Source organism: Gymnoscopelus braueri (genome assembly GCF_963280865.1).
Source record: "Gymnoscopelus braueri genome assembly, chromosome: 15".
Taxonomy (NCBI): Eukaryota; Metazoa; Chordata; class Actinopteri; order Myctophiformes; family Myctophidae; genus Gymnoscopelus; species Gymnoscopelus braueri.
This window is the reverse complement of record NC_137620.1, coordinates 37,908,277-37,920,776: the sequence shown is the minus strand read 5'-3', so window position 1 is coordinate 37,920,776 and position 12,500 is coordinate 37,908,277. Positions and strand designations below refer to the sequence as shown.

The following is a 12,500-nucleotide window of genomic DNA, read 5'->3' as shown; positions in this document are numbered from 1 at the left end:
GCCAGACAAACCCGGTCATTTAACACCCGACATTGAATCGTTATACCACAACCATGAGACGTCGTCCATGATTACGTTGTCTCAGCTAGGCTATTTGTACGAATGGCGCAGATGGCAGAGCGTTCGAGCACAGCAACGGTTGATGGGTTCGAACAGACATGATATCCAAAGTGCTCTTCCGCTCATAAAACGCTTTCTGTGGACACAACCCCTTATGGTGCAGTATCTAGAAAGAGACTTTAATCCGCTTGCAGAGATGGGACAACGTTACGGTCACTGCTGTCTGTGTGACAGTAACTCGGGCGGCACACAGAGGCCCCTCTGGGAATCAGAAGGGCGACGGTCCTCCAGGCTCTGTGTCGCCTGGTTAAGTGTCCCTGAGCAAGACACTGTAAACTGCTCCCCTGTGTGTCAGTCCTCTGTGAACGTCCCCTCCTCACTGCTGGGTCAATACTGAGATCTAATGTCACCTCCGGTGACCTCCACAAATCGTTGTTGTCGGATGGAAACCTTGTACTGTATGTCCTAAAGCATTACTTTTCAGGAAATGGAAAAAAATAGAACCAATGTAGTTACAGTGTATAGTGTACTTACATCTTATCTTCTTACAATAAATGCAAGGCATCTCTGTATGTATGTATGTACGTCTGTAATCCACGTATCTCGAGAACCGTCCGGCTCTGGCCATGGCCCAAACGAGCCAATTGATTGCCATGGCAACCCCAGCAAATTCCCCACACCTGTCGAATTCCCCACAACTTGCATTGTTCCCGAGTAGGCCTGTCTGTCTGTCTGTCTGTCTGTCTGTCTGTCTGTCTGTCTCTCTGTCTCTCTCTCTCTCTCTCTCTCTCTCTCTCTCTCTCTCTCTCTTTCTCTCTCTCTCTGACACACAATGCCCTCTTCAGCCAAAAGCACACCGTGGTCCCAGATCATTACGATCCCTTCTTCTAAATGAGTATGGACACACAACTCCAGCATTCCCTGCTTCTCTATGCAAAATTCAGTTATCTTAAAGTCTTCTGTTTAACTTTGGGGAGGTTTTATCCAGTCTGGAATGATACATTTCCTCTCGTGGCCTAATTTACTAGAGAGACATTATGCCACCTCTGTATGTTAGATAGCGATCAACCTGAGTTTATTCATGCAGTTGTATCTCGTTCCATTTGTACACTCTCAGTTCAGTTGTACACTCTCAGTTCAGTTGTACACTCTCAGAGTTAAATTAACTCTGAGGATGTTTCTGTGTATTGATTGATTGATTGATTGAATACTTTATTAGTCAGAAATGTAAACAGCATGTACTGTAGTACAATGAGACATTAAGGCTAAAAAGGATAACACAAAAAAGTCACAGGGACTTGTTTCCATTGTGGTCCTATGTATTCAATTAATCAACATGGAATACAAAATTAACACAATAATACATGTACAAAAGAGATGAGAAAAGCACATCTCCCCAGACCCCTTGTGGTATCCTGATAGATGTTTTTACAGGCCAATTTTCAAAGAAACCAGTGTTACACATCCTTTAACCTTACAGTATACCTTACAGTGTACTATATATGAAGCAATTCAAAGTTCATAATCATGTATTGTATATAGAAGCTGTCCTCAGGCCACATTGTTCCAAATTGTTTATTTTGTTTAGGATCTACTCTAATCTACACTCTTATTTGTATTGGATATTGTTGTTGTATTTTGGTTTTAAGTTTGAAACTAAATCTATAACGCAAAATTTAATTAATAAACATTAATGTTGACTTGAATCCACTCTCTGCCTGGGTGGCATTTGATGGAATGGCGTCTGGAAGCCATGTGAAGCTAACATGACAAAACACAGGCTACAAAACAGGACATCTCCTGCTGTAGTGCATAGACAACACAACAGCAAACAAACAGAATAAAACAGTGATTTTTAAACCTCATGGGCTCAGTTTAGAAACTTTAGATGATCTATGGTACATGCTCGGGTCTAAAATGCAGGGCACAGAAAGTGCCGACCTGAACCGATGCAGTGAAAGGGGAGTGTGGTATCATGGAATCAAGGAGCTTATCTTTGGTGTACAGAGTGAGGTCAGTGGAAACATGAGGTATGATGGCTTAGTGTTGTTAGTTACTATGCACAGTGGTGGACAAAGTATGTACTATGTACTCAAGTAAATACTCACATAGGCTATTCAAAGGTACAAATTACAAAGAGCATTTTCTTTCATGTCAAGGCATTGCTTGTACAGTATAGAATTTTAGAAAGTAAAAAAAAAAAGTTTCAAACATTTGCAGAAAGACTTTGTTCACTATATTTGAAATAGGTCTTACGTAAATGGTAATGTATATTTTGGTAAGTTTGGGTCCAAGACTCCCTTCCTAGAAATGTAGAGCAGTCAAAAGTACAATATTTCTATTTGTAATGTAGCAGAGTGAAAGTCATGAGTTTGTAAAAAAAGAAAGAAAAAGAAGCCAAATAGCCTGCCTGCTTGCTCAGGGGATGAATTGAATCTTGACCTTTAGGTCAAAATTTGTGTCAAACCAGAAACAGGATCGTGTCAAAGGCTCACCTAGACACAGGATCTATACTGTATGTCTCAATAGAAGAGCAGGGAGACAAAATACAACCAGTGTATAAGTTTTATATTATATTAAGTTATATTGTATTAACTGCTTAACTGCCAAAGACGTTTATAAACGTCTTTGGGCCTTCAGCTATTGCCTGCCTTTGAAAAAAAAAAAAAAAAAAACTTTCTTCAAAAAAAAATAATTTCTAAAAAGATTCTCTAATTATTTAAGATTGACACCTTTTCGATATTCCAAACGAATAAGGAGATAACAATTCCCAAAGATTTGCTGCTCCATCCACTTCAATGTTAAAATTGAAACGGACAAACAATTCACAATGTTTTTTGGTTTGAAACTACTGGTTTTGAGCTATTTTCAAACATCAAACAACACATGACAACAAGGTTAAATTGACCTCGTTGACATTTGTGAAACCACACCTGAATCTCATCTGTGATTAGAAATTATCTGGGATCAATCATACTGGAGAAAAATATTCTGTGGCTATGTGAAAAGGTACCAAAATCGGTCAAAACCCTGGCAGAGGCTACAGACTTTTTGAAAAAACTCTAACATACTCTACCATACATATTAAAAAATGTATTCATAAAACACACATAGTTATAGTGCCGCTTTAAGCGCAGTACTCAAGTATATGTACTTAGTTACTGTCCACCACTGCTATATATATATATTCACATGAAATGGGAATAAGCGCCTTGGCAACGGTTGAGCGGCAGTCAGGGACGCAGAACGCTCTACTACGCCTTTGTTTTGTGTATTCATGTGGTTTGTGTGACGGTGTGGAGGCGTGCCTCCTTTGGTTTATAGCAGTGTTGATACTATGTAAATAAAGCTGGCTATTAAGCTGACAGCACTGACTGATAACACTGTATGTTTCATCACTACTGCCCTCTCACAACGCAATGCATCAAACACAATCTGTGTGTGTGTGTGTGTGTGTGTGTGTGTGTGTGTGTGTGTGTGTGTGTGTGTGTGTGTGTGTGTGTGTGTGTGTGTATATATATACACACACACACATATATATATATATATATATATATATATATATATATATATATATATATATATATATATATATATATATATATATATATACTGTTATTTGTGCCCTTCTAACAGAGCATGTACTGTAGCTGTATATATGTGTGTGTGTGTGCGTGCATGTGTGTGTTCGTGTTCGTTTGCATGTGTGTGTACATGTCTATATCTGCAGGAGAGGTGGTTTGTGTGTGAAACATTAGATGGTCAGTCCACCAAACGGAAAATTCCAATGTGCACTGAGCCACAGCCTGACTCTACACCACTCACACACCGTTTGTGTGTGTGTGTGTGTGTGTGTGTGTGTGTGTGTGTGTGAGTGTGTGGGGTGTACGGATGGATGGTTGTGTGTTACGGCAGGCAGTCACATCAATATAAATAGTGAGACACGGTGAAGGCAATCTAGCGCAAAGACTATGACTATCTATGTGTGCTTGCGTGTGTGCGTGCGTGCATGCGTATATGTGTGTGTGTGTGTGTGTGTGTCTGTCTGTGTGTGTGTCTGCGTGCATGCGTGACTGTGCCTGCGTATGTGTTCATCCTGACCCTATAATAAATCCCTGGTTAGGATCCAGGCCTACAGTACATCCTTCCAGCCACTATTTACTAAGTAATATCACTGTAATATCATTAGTCCCCAGTAACTATAGTCTCTCTCCAGGTCCTCAGAAAAGCCCTCCATCGTCGCCTGCGTCATCCCGGTTCTCCATACATCCACCTCGTCTGTACTTTGTACTCCTGCATCTTTCTTGAGTACGTCCAGTCGTCCACGTACTGTATGTTAATGTGGGACGTCCCTTCTCCTGGCTGCTATTTCGTCGCTCACCCTTGGTGTTCCCTCATACAGATTCTTGTTGGTAACACGTTCACTCTTGCTGACTCTTGTTAAGTACGGCATGCAACACTCAGGTGTACAGTAGCACCCGTCTAGAGACTTCTGCAGGGTTGGTTTCAGGGTCCAGCATTCGCTGCCATATAGGAGAACAGACTCTGCCGTTGCATAGAAGAATCTGAGTTTGATTTGTCGTGTAATTTATTACAATTGTCAAAACAGTAATAATAATATTACAGTTAATAATCCAAGTAACTTTGAGTTGTTAAGTTACAATTAAATTAGGCATGAGAATGACTGGGGGATTTGGGCTCCATATCTAGATTTGTGGATTAGACATAGCTTTGTTGTTGACTTTCCGTGTCCCAAAAATAAGCATACGTAACTGGTCTCTGGAACTAGTTTCTCCCCATCCACATTCCTGAGTCTAGCTCTGTCCACCTGTTCAAGAGTAGACTGAAAACACACCTATTCACATTAACCTTTGACATCACTTAAGGCCAATCCATGCGCCTTCCGTCATCAGGGTTCGGACAGGCTCTCAGAAATAGTTGGGAGAGTCAGGACATCTGGGGGCGCACGAGCTCTGAGAACATGTTATGAGACCGTCCATCAGAAATTCATAATGATGTCAATTTGTTGTTACATCACCTCCCATCACCTCCCTTCACCTCCCTTCTATGCGCGTGCGTGCGTGTACATTGCACCCCTTTGTTACAGTATATAAATAGTTTGAAAATTGTGAAAGTTGTGAAATCTTTCTACTTTTACTCAAGTAATTTGTTTAAAATACAGGCCTTTTACTTGTAACAGAGTGTTTTTACTCTTTTATTTCTGCTTTTACATAAGTAAATAATCAGAGTTCTTCTTCCACCACTGTTAAGCAGGCGAAGTGTCTGAGTTCAGAGAGTTGACACATATTGACATGGTAGTCTGTGTGTGTCACAGCCTGCAGGCTACGTATGCAAAACATACGTTCAGATGAACACGTCCTGTGTACACGGACGCAGCATGAACAGAACACACACCTCTGCAGGAAAAGCTATTTTATAGCAAGACAAATATTACACACACACACACACACACACACACACACACACACACACACACACTCAAATAATGAATAAGTATGTCCAGTCCACACGCGCGTGCGGGTGTGTGTGTGTGTGTGCGTGCATGCATGTGTGCACGTGATGATAACGGTCAGTGAGTGTATTCATGGTTACCATGGCAGCCAAACAAGAGACACGATTATGACAAAAATGAAATAGCAGAGACAGAGAAAAAGTGCAGAGAAAGAACATGACTATAGATGGACATCTCAGCACTGTCATAACACACATAGTTTATGACAGTGGTTCTCGAACCTTTTTTTGGCTTCAGCACTCCCTTTCCCTGATTTCTGAATACAAAGTACCCCTTTTAACCAACTTCAAAATGTTTTGGTTGGAAAAATATTGACATCAAAAGTAGCAGTCTTTATGTCAATATGTTGAGTCAATGAGTCAAGGCAGAATGTAGGACCTAAATGCAGGAGAGACAGAGGCTGAACAGGTCAATTCACAGGGTTTATTAACTCAATAGGTAGGAATACAAACTATAAGCAAAGAACCTACTACACGTAACATAAGACGATCACAGTGCAAACACAGGGCATAAATAAACAGGGAAACAACAAGACACAGGTGAACTCGACAGACAATCAACACTGGGATAGGCTGGGGGACTAAGAGGACACAGGAGGAGAACATGACTAATGAAAGGGTAGGTGAGACAAGACAGGCAACAGCTACAATGAGAACAGGAAATAAAGAACTACAAAATAGAGGTACACAAAAGCAGGGCAACAACAGAGTAACAAATAACAAGACTAAATACAGAAGAGAACAAAGGCCGGATGCACCATGGTGGAGGGCAGCTACTTTACCACATGCGCTAACCTATCGGTTATTTTATTTTAATCAAATTGCTATATTTTCAGTTGAATGAAACATTTTATGCACCCCTAAATGAAAACATTAGCCAAACAACAATAATACAATTTAAGTTCTCTCTAGGTCGTCCTCAGACGAGCCCTCCATCCTCGCCTCCCGTCATCCCGGTCCTTCGTACATCTAGGCCAGCTCGTCGGTATACTTTGTGCTCCTGCATCTTTCTTGAGTACGTCCACGTATATTAATGTGGGACGTCCTCGTGACCGGTGCCCGTGTGTTGGTTCCCACGGCACCAATTTTCTGGCCGGGAAGTTCTTGATGTCTTTGGCTAGTCTCATTTTGTCGCTCACCCTCGGTGTTCCCTCGTACAGATTCTTGTTGGTAACACGTTCACTCTTGCTGATGTTAAGTACGGCATGCAACACTCTGGTGTAGCACCCCGTCTGGAGACTTCTGCAGGGTTGGTTTCAGGGTCCAGCAAGTTAGAAATGTATAACTTGACACAGTACTGTGTGACACAGTGCACGGTAGTGTGACAGGCGTATTAAACGGTGGGCTCGTCTGGATGTGTCATGTGACGTCCCGTGTGTCACGTCTTTATCCTCCACCTGTCCCCCCTCCATGTAAAAACAATCCTCCTGTGAACTTCATACACACACGCACGCACGCACACACGCACGCACACACACACACACACACACACACACACACACACACACACACACACACACACACACACACACACACACACACACACACACACACACACACACACACACACACACACACACCGGTCTAATTTGAGAAGTGACGCCCACCCCTCTCTCTGGGGTCTGTCGGACTGTCTGTCTATTTGTCTGTCTATTTGTCTGTCTACGTCCGTCTGTCTGTCTGTCTGTCTGTCTGTCTGTCTGTCTGTCTGTCTGTCTGTCTATCTGTCTGCATGGATTCAAGTTCTCAGTCGCAACTGCTGATTTAAAGTCATTTGGATTCCATAGAGTCAACAACATGTCTTTCTCTTGGATGATTATACTTGTTTGCACACAGCCAAATTACATTTTGTTGTTACTATTCTTTAACCACTTGTAGCGTATGTAGTTATTTTCAAAATGTCTTCACAAAACTTTTGACAAAATCCTCTCTTTAATCAAACCATTGCCTTGGCAAGAAGGTGGGAAATTAGCTCAGCTGCTTTCACTCAAGAATTTTAGATTAAGGAGAACTTAACCACATGAACCCGAAAATAGCATATATCTAGAGGGACCGAAGGAAGCAGTCCTAGTATAGAGCCCTGGGGGACCCCGGTCAACAAAGTATACAGGGTTAATTGCCTCAACAGCAGCTGGGGGGGTCAGTGTTTTTGCACAAGGACATTTTGACAGGAATTGTCAAGCGGCTGTCCACAGAGATTGGAGCTGTATAGCTAGCTGTCTGATTATCTGCTTTTGGGGACAATTCTATGTCCAGCTGCCCCAGATCACATGTCATTAGAATTGACTGAAGCCATGTTTGACCTGATAAATTAAACGTTTTGTGGCTGTGGGATCAAACCTGTGACCTTCTAGTTAACCCATTAAGACCGGGAAAGCATCTGTCGTTTTAGATTTGAACCACTTTAACCATTATTTTATACTTTGGCTATTCAAAAATAGCAGATAATATACAATTAGAAAAATCATGAAAATGGTATGCAAATCTTTGAATATACATTTTTTAAAGCGAACATTTGTAACTCATATCTTTGCTTCTGGGGGTCCCTGGAACTAAATATTTTGAGGTGGGGGTCCACGGCCAAACACATTTTGGGGGTCCTTGACATGAAAAAGTTTGAGAACCACTGATATTATAGCAACATACAGTATGTGTTTTTAAAAAAACTGTTAGGATTTAGAAGACATTTGTAGAATCGGCCTCAGGTCTTAATGAGTTAACACATCAGATTCTTGTCCCGGTCTAAAATATGTATGTTTCTGCTGTTCTACATACAGCTTACCAGTTAAAGAAGTTCAAGGCTTTTAGCTTTGCCGGCGGTGGCACACAACCAAGTATACATCAGGGATAACCCTAAAGCAGGTGGCTGATAAAGTCAAGCCCTACTACTAGATTTGACATTTATTGTAAGTTTAAAGGGTATTTGAATTGGTCAAACTAGCAATAGAATACATGTTCAGAAGCATCTTTCTGTAAACCCTAATGGTCTGAGATATTTCATAAAAGCAAAGCTAAAAGCCTTGAACTTCTTTAACTGGTAGCCTGTATGTAGAACAGCAGAAACATAGATATTTTAGAGCGACGATACGTAAACATCGTAATTTTACACATTGTGCAAAATGGCTTTGTAAACAGAGCACTAGCAACGGGGAATCCTTTCACTCTGTTTCACAAATCACAGGTTGGGACTTGGCCTGTCCAAAAAATCAGTCATGAGATTTGATTTAGCTTGAATCCGTCTGTAATATCTTTATGTTCGTCTGTCTGTCTGTCTGTCTGTCTGCCTGTCTGTCTGTGGAATTAGTACCAACTGTATTGAATATGCTGTTGCCGCTGTTACGATATTTGTGTATTCTGTGATGTCATAGCGACATTATGATTGCATGTATTTGGTTGCGTGTATTTGCTTACGTTTTTGCTATATCCACTTAAACCCTCTCTAGACTTAGTAAATTGGAGCTGAGTTGGCTCTGTACTTGGGCTGCTTTTTTAACGTCTACACCAAGATTTTGATGCTATATTAACTCATTTTGCCGTGGACCCCCTGGGTGTGTGTGTGTGTGTGTGTGTGTGTGTGTGTGTGTGAGAGTCAGCATTCCCCACCCAAGGTCAGGCTAAAAAGTCAAGGTCATTGTTACTATAAATAGAAAAAAGGCTGTCGTCTCTGTAGCACCTGTTGATTGGTTTATTATACGCCTATAGGTGGCGCTCTGCAATGTGGGTGGCACAGGAAGTGTTCCATTGCACTGTGATGGAAATAGCAGATCTAGAAGCTAACATAGTGTAACGGTGCGACGCATAGTGAGCTGGTAGCTCTGCTATTTCCGTAGAGTGACAGCGTTGTACAAGGTGGGGTAAGTCATAGTTTCATCATTCATTCAATCATTGTTACAACAAAAATATTTTTGTTAAAAAGTTAAAGCTCTATATTGTGATATCAATCATTAAAGCAGCACTATGTAACTTTCCTCTTCTACCCTGGATTTGAACCCGGTTGACTGCGCAAGTGCAGACATTTTTACCATTGAGCTAATATAGAGCCTGCCTGCTTGCTCAGGGGATAAGTCGAATCTTGACCATGTCACGGTCTGAGTCAGGGCAGATTGTAGGACCCAAGTGCAGGAGAGACAGAGGCCGAACAGATCGGTTCAAAGTATTTATTAACTAAAAGACAGGAATACAAACTCAAGATGGTGGAACTAAACTCAAGATACAACACACGTAATATATTACAATGAATTTGCAACCAAACACTAGGAACAGGGAGGTATAAATGCACAAGGACTAACTAGACACAGGTGAACACAACTGGACAATCAACACTGGGATAGGCTGGGGAACTAAGAGGACACAGGTGGAAACAACGGCAATCACAAGACCGGTTAGACAAGGCAGGTACAGAACTACAGGGGCAGACAGGAAGACACAGAACATTACTACAAAATAAAGGTACACAAAAAACAGAGTAACAAATAACAAGACTAGATACAGAACAAAGGCCTAATAAGTCCAAGACCTTAAAAGGGCCGTCAAGGATACAGAACAGTCCTAATAAGTCCCATAAGGGCAGTCAAAGGCTAAATAATAAAGTCAAAGTCCAAGGCCCGAGGAGCGGACCATGACAGACCATCAGGTCAAACTCCGTGTCAGATCCTGTGTCTAGGTGAGACATGACCTTTGACACGATCTAAATGTCTCAATAGAAGAGCACGGAGACAAAATGCAACCACCCCAATTGTATAAGTCATATTGTATTAACATACTCTACCATACAGATTGGACAAAATTACATTTTATTCATTAAATAAAAGTTGAATAGTGCTGCTTAAAGTGTTTGTTCAGTAAAAGAGGTCTTTCGTCTCTCCAGCTCCTCAATAAACAGAATTATTTTTTAGGTCGGGATAGCAATTTCATCCGATCAGGAGAGAATTCCCATTCAATTGTATAGTGTTCCAGTTCCAATTTTGTCTGCTTTTTAGCGTTTTTTTTGTTTATCACTTCCAATTTCAATGTTTATCCTGTATGTGTTCTCTTTCCTGATTTTGGAAATTGGTATCCTGACCTTAAAATGAATTTTGTGTTTACTAAAGAGCTGGATAGACAAGGAGATCCCTGTTACTGAAAATCAAGGGCTTTTAAAGGGCAAGTTAAATTATTTGCAACCTGATTCATTTCATTCTATTATGAAGAGGAGGGGGTGACATTTTGACATAAAACTGCATCAATTCAATTCCAGCTGACGCGGTATTTCCAGCCTCACACAGAGGGCATTGGCAAGAGTGACATTCTGTCATGTATAATATTACCATGAGAGTCAGATTACAGCTTTTCAATACAGAGTGGTTTTTAGAACAAATAAATGTGGTTTATATTCAGACACATTCTGGAAGAGTTTGAGATGTAGACGCAGACATGCTATTTGAAACCTTACTGTGCGCCGTCATAAATCTAAATGTACGTCTGTTTTACTCCAATGTTTACAAACATTATGCCAACATAAACAAACATATTGCTGACCGTAGATCCGCTATTTTCAAATAGCCTAGGTATAAAATATGGCTAAAGTGGTTTTCAAATAAATGTAGTGGAGTAAAAGTACAATATTTCGATCCGAGATGTAGTGGAGTAGTATTGGAAATTGGAAATACTCCAGTAAAGTACAAATACCTCAAAATTGTACTTAAGTACAGTACTTAAGTAAATGTACTTAGTTACTTATCACCACTGAATACAGCAAATAATAATACTGCAGTCCCTTCAACAGCTTAACCACTTACACCCGAGTAAAACAACCTGTAGTTGCAACTGTACTTGGGCCGCTTTTTCCCCCCCTATCTACACCAAATCTCCGGCAAAAATAGCAAGATCTACAAGCTCACATCTACATGTTAGATCTGCTATTTTTGGTTAATGTTCCCCCCCCCCAGCATTATGGATGCCGGGGTTCAAGTGGTTAATAGATAAAAACCTGTTGTTTATTTATCACTGCAGTCTGCCGCATTGTTTCTAAAAAAGTATAAAGTATTATACGGAAGTATATTGAAGAAGGCTGTCACTACTATCTCCTACACCTCATGTTAACTCTCTCTCTCTCTCTCTCTCTCTCTCTCTCTCTCTCTCTCTCTCTCTCTCTCTCTCCATTCCGCCATGTGCAGCTGTCCATGCTGGTATTAATAACTCAATTGAGAAATACAGACGTACACCCTAGCAATGTCCTTCCCTCCTTACTTTACTCCCTCCCTCCTTCCTTACCCCCCCCCTCTCCCTCCCTTCCTCCCTCTCTCTCTCTCTCTCTCCCCCTCCTTCCTTTACTCCCTCCCTCCTTCCTTACCCCCCCCCCCCTCTCTCTCCCTCCCTCCTTCCTTACCCTACCCCCCCCCCCCTCTCTCTCTGCCAGGCTAACGTCATCCCGTGCTGTTTTGAACAGTCTGTCAGACCTACTGTCTGCAAGAACAGTCACGCGCGTGCCTTTCACAAACAAAAAAACAAAACACAAACACACACACACACACACGCACGCACGCACGCACGCACGCACACGCACACACACACAAGCGCATTTGTCTAGCCTGTGCTTTTGCTGCACTGCACGCAGACATTGCATTTGAATCATTTGTTTGTAGATATTTGATGTCGCTATAGTGAATGTTCTACACATGTAATGTGCTCATTCAACTGTTCATTTAAAGTCATACTCTGTAACGTTTGATATAAACTCATACCGCGTGTGTGCCATGTGTATTTTTCACAACAATCATATCACATAAATGTGTTTTTTGACAACTTCTCTGAACACAATTTAGTCATGAGTGAGTTAAAATTTGCAGTTTCTGACAACTTGTTTTCCAAAATAATTCTCAGCACTAGGACCCTGCAGCGTTCGTTTTGAAGCAGTAATTCAGTACTGC

The 12,500-nt window shown here is 41.2% G+C and overlaps 1 protein-coding gene across 3 annotated transcripts in view; it reads left to right on the top strand.

Annotated features, from left to right (window-relative positions):
• Positions 1 to 12,500, top strand: part of ache (acetylcholinesterase (Yt blood group)) — a 34,586-nt gene that overhangs the window by 4,781 nt on the left and 17,305 nt on the right. The window contains exon 1 of one of the 3 annotated variants that reach the window (XM_080451619.1): positions 4,289 to 4,368. The exons of the other annotated variants lie outside the window; for them this stretch is intronic. The gene's annotated coding sequence lies outside the window, so the exon portion shown is untranslated. Of the gene's footprint in view, positions 1 to 4,288; positions 4,369 to 12,500 lie in introns of those variants that run through there. 3 annotated transcript variants of the gene reach the window in all.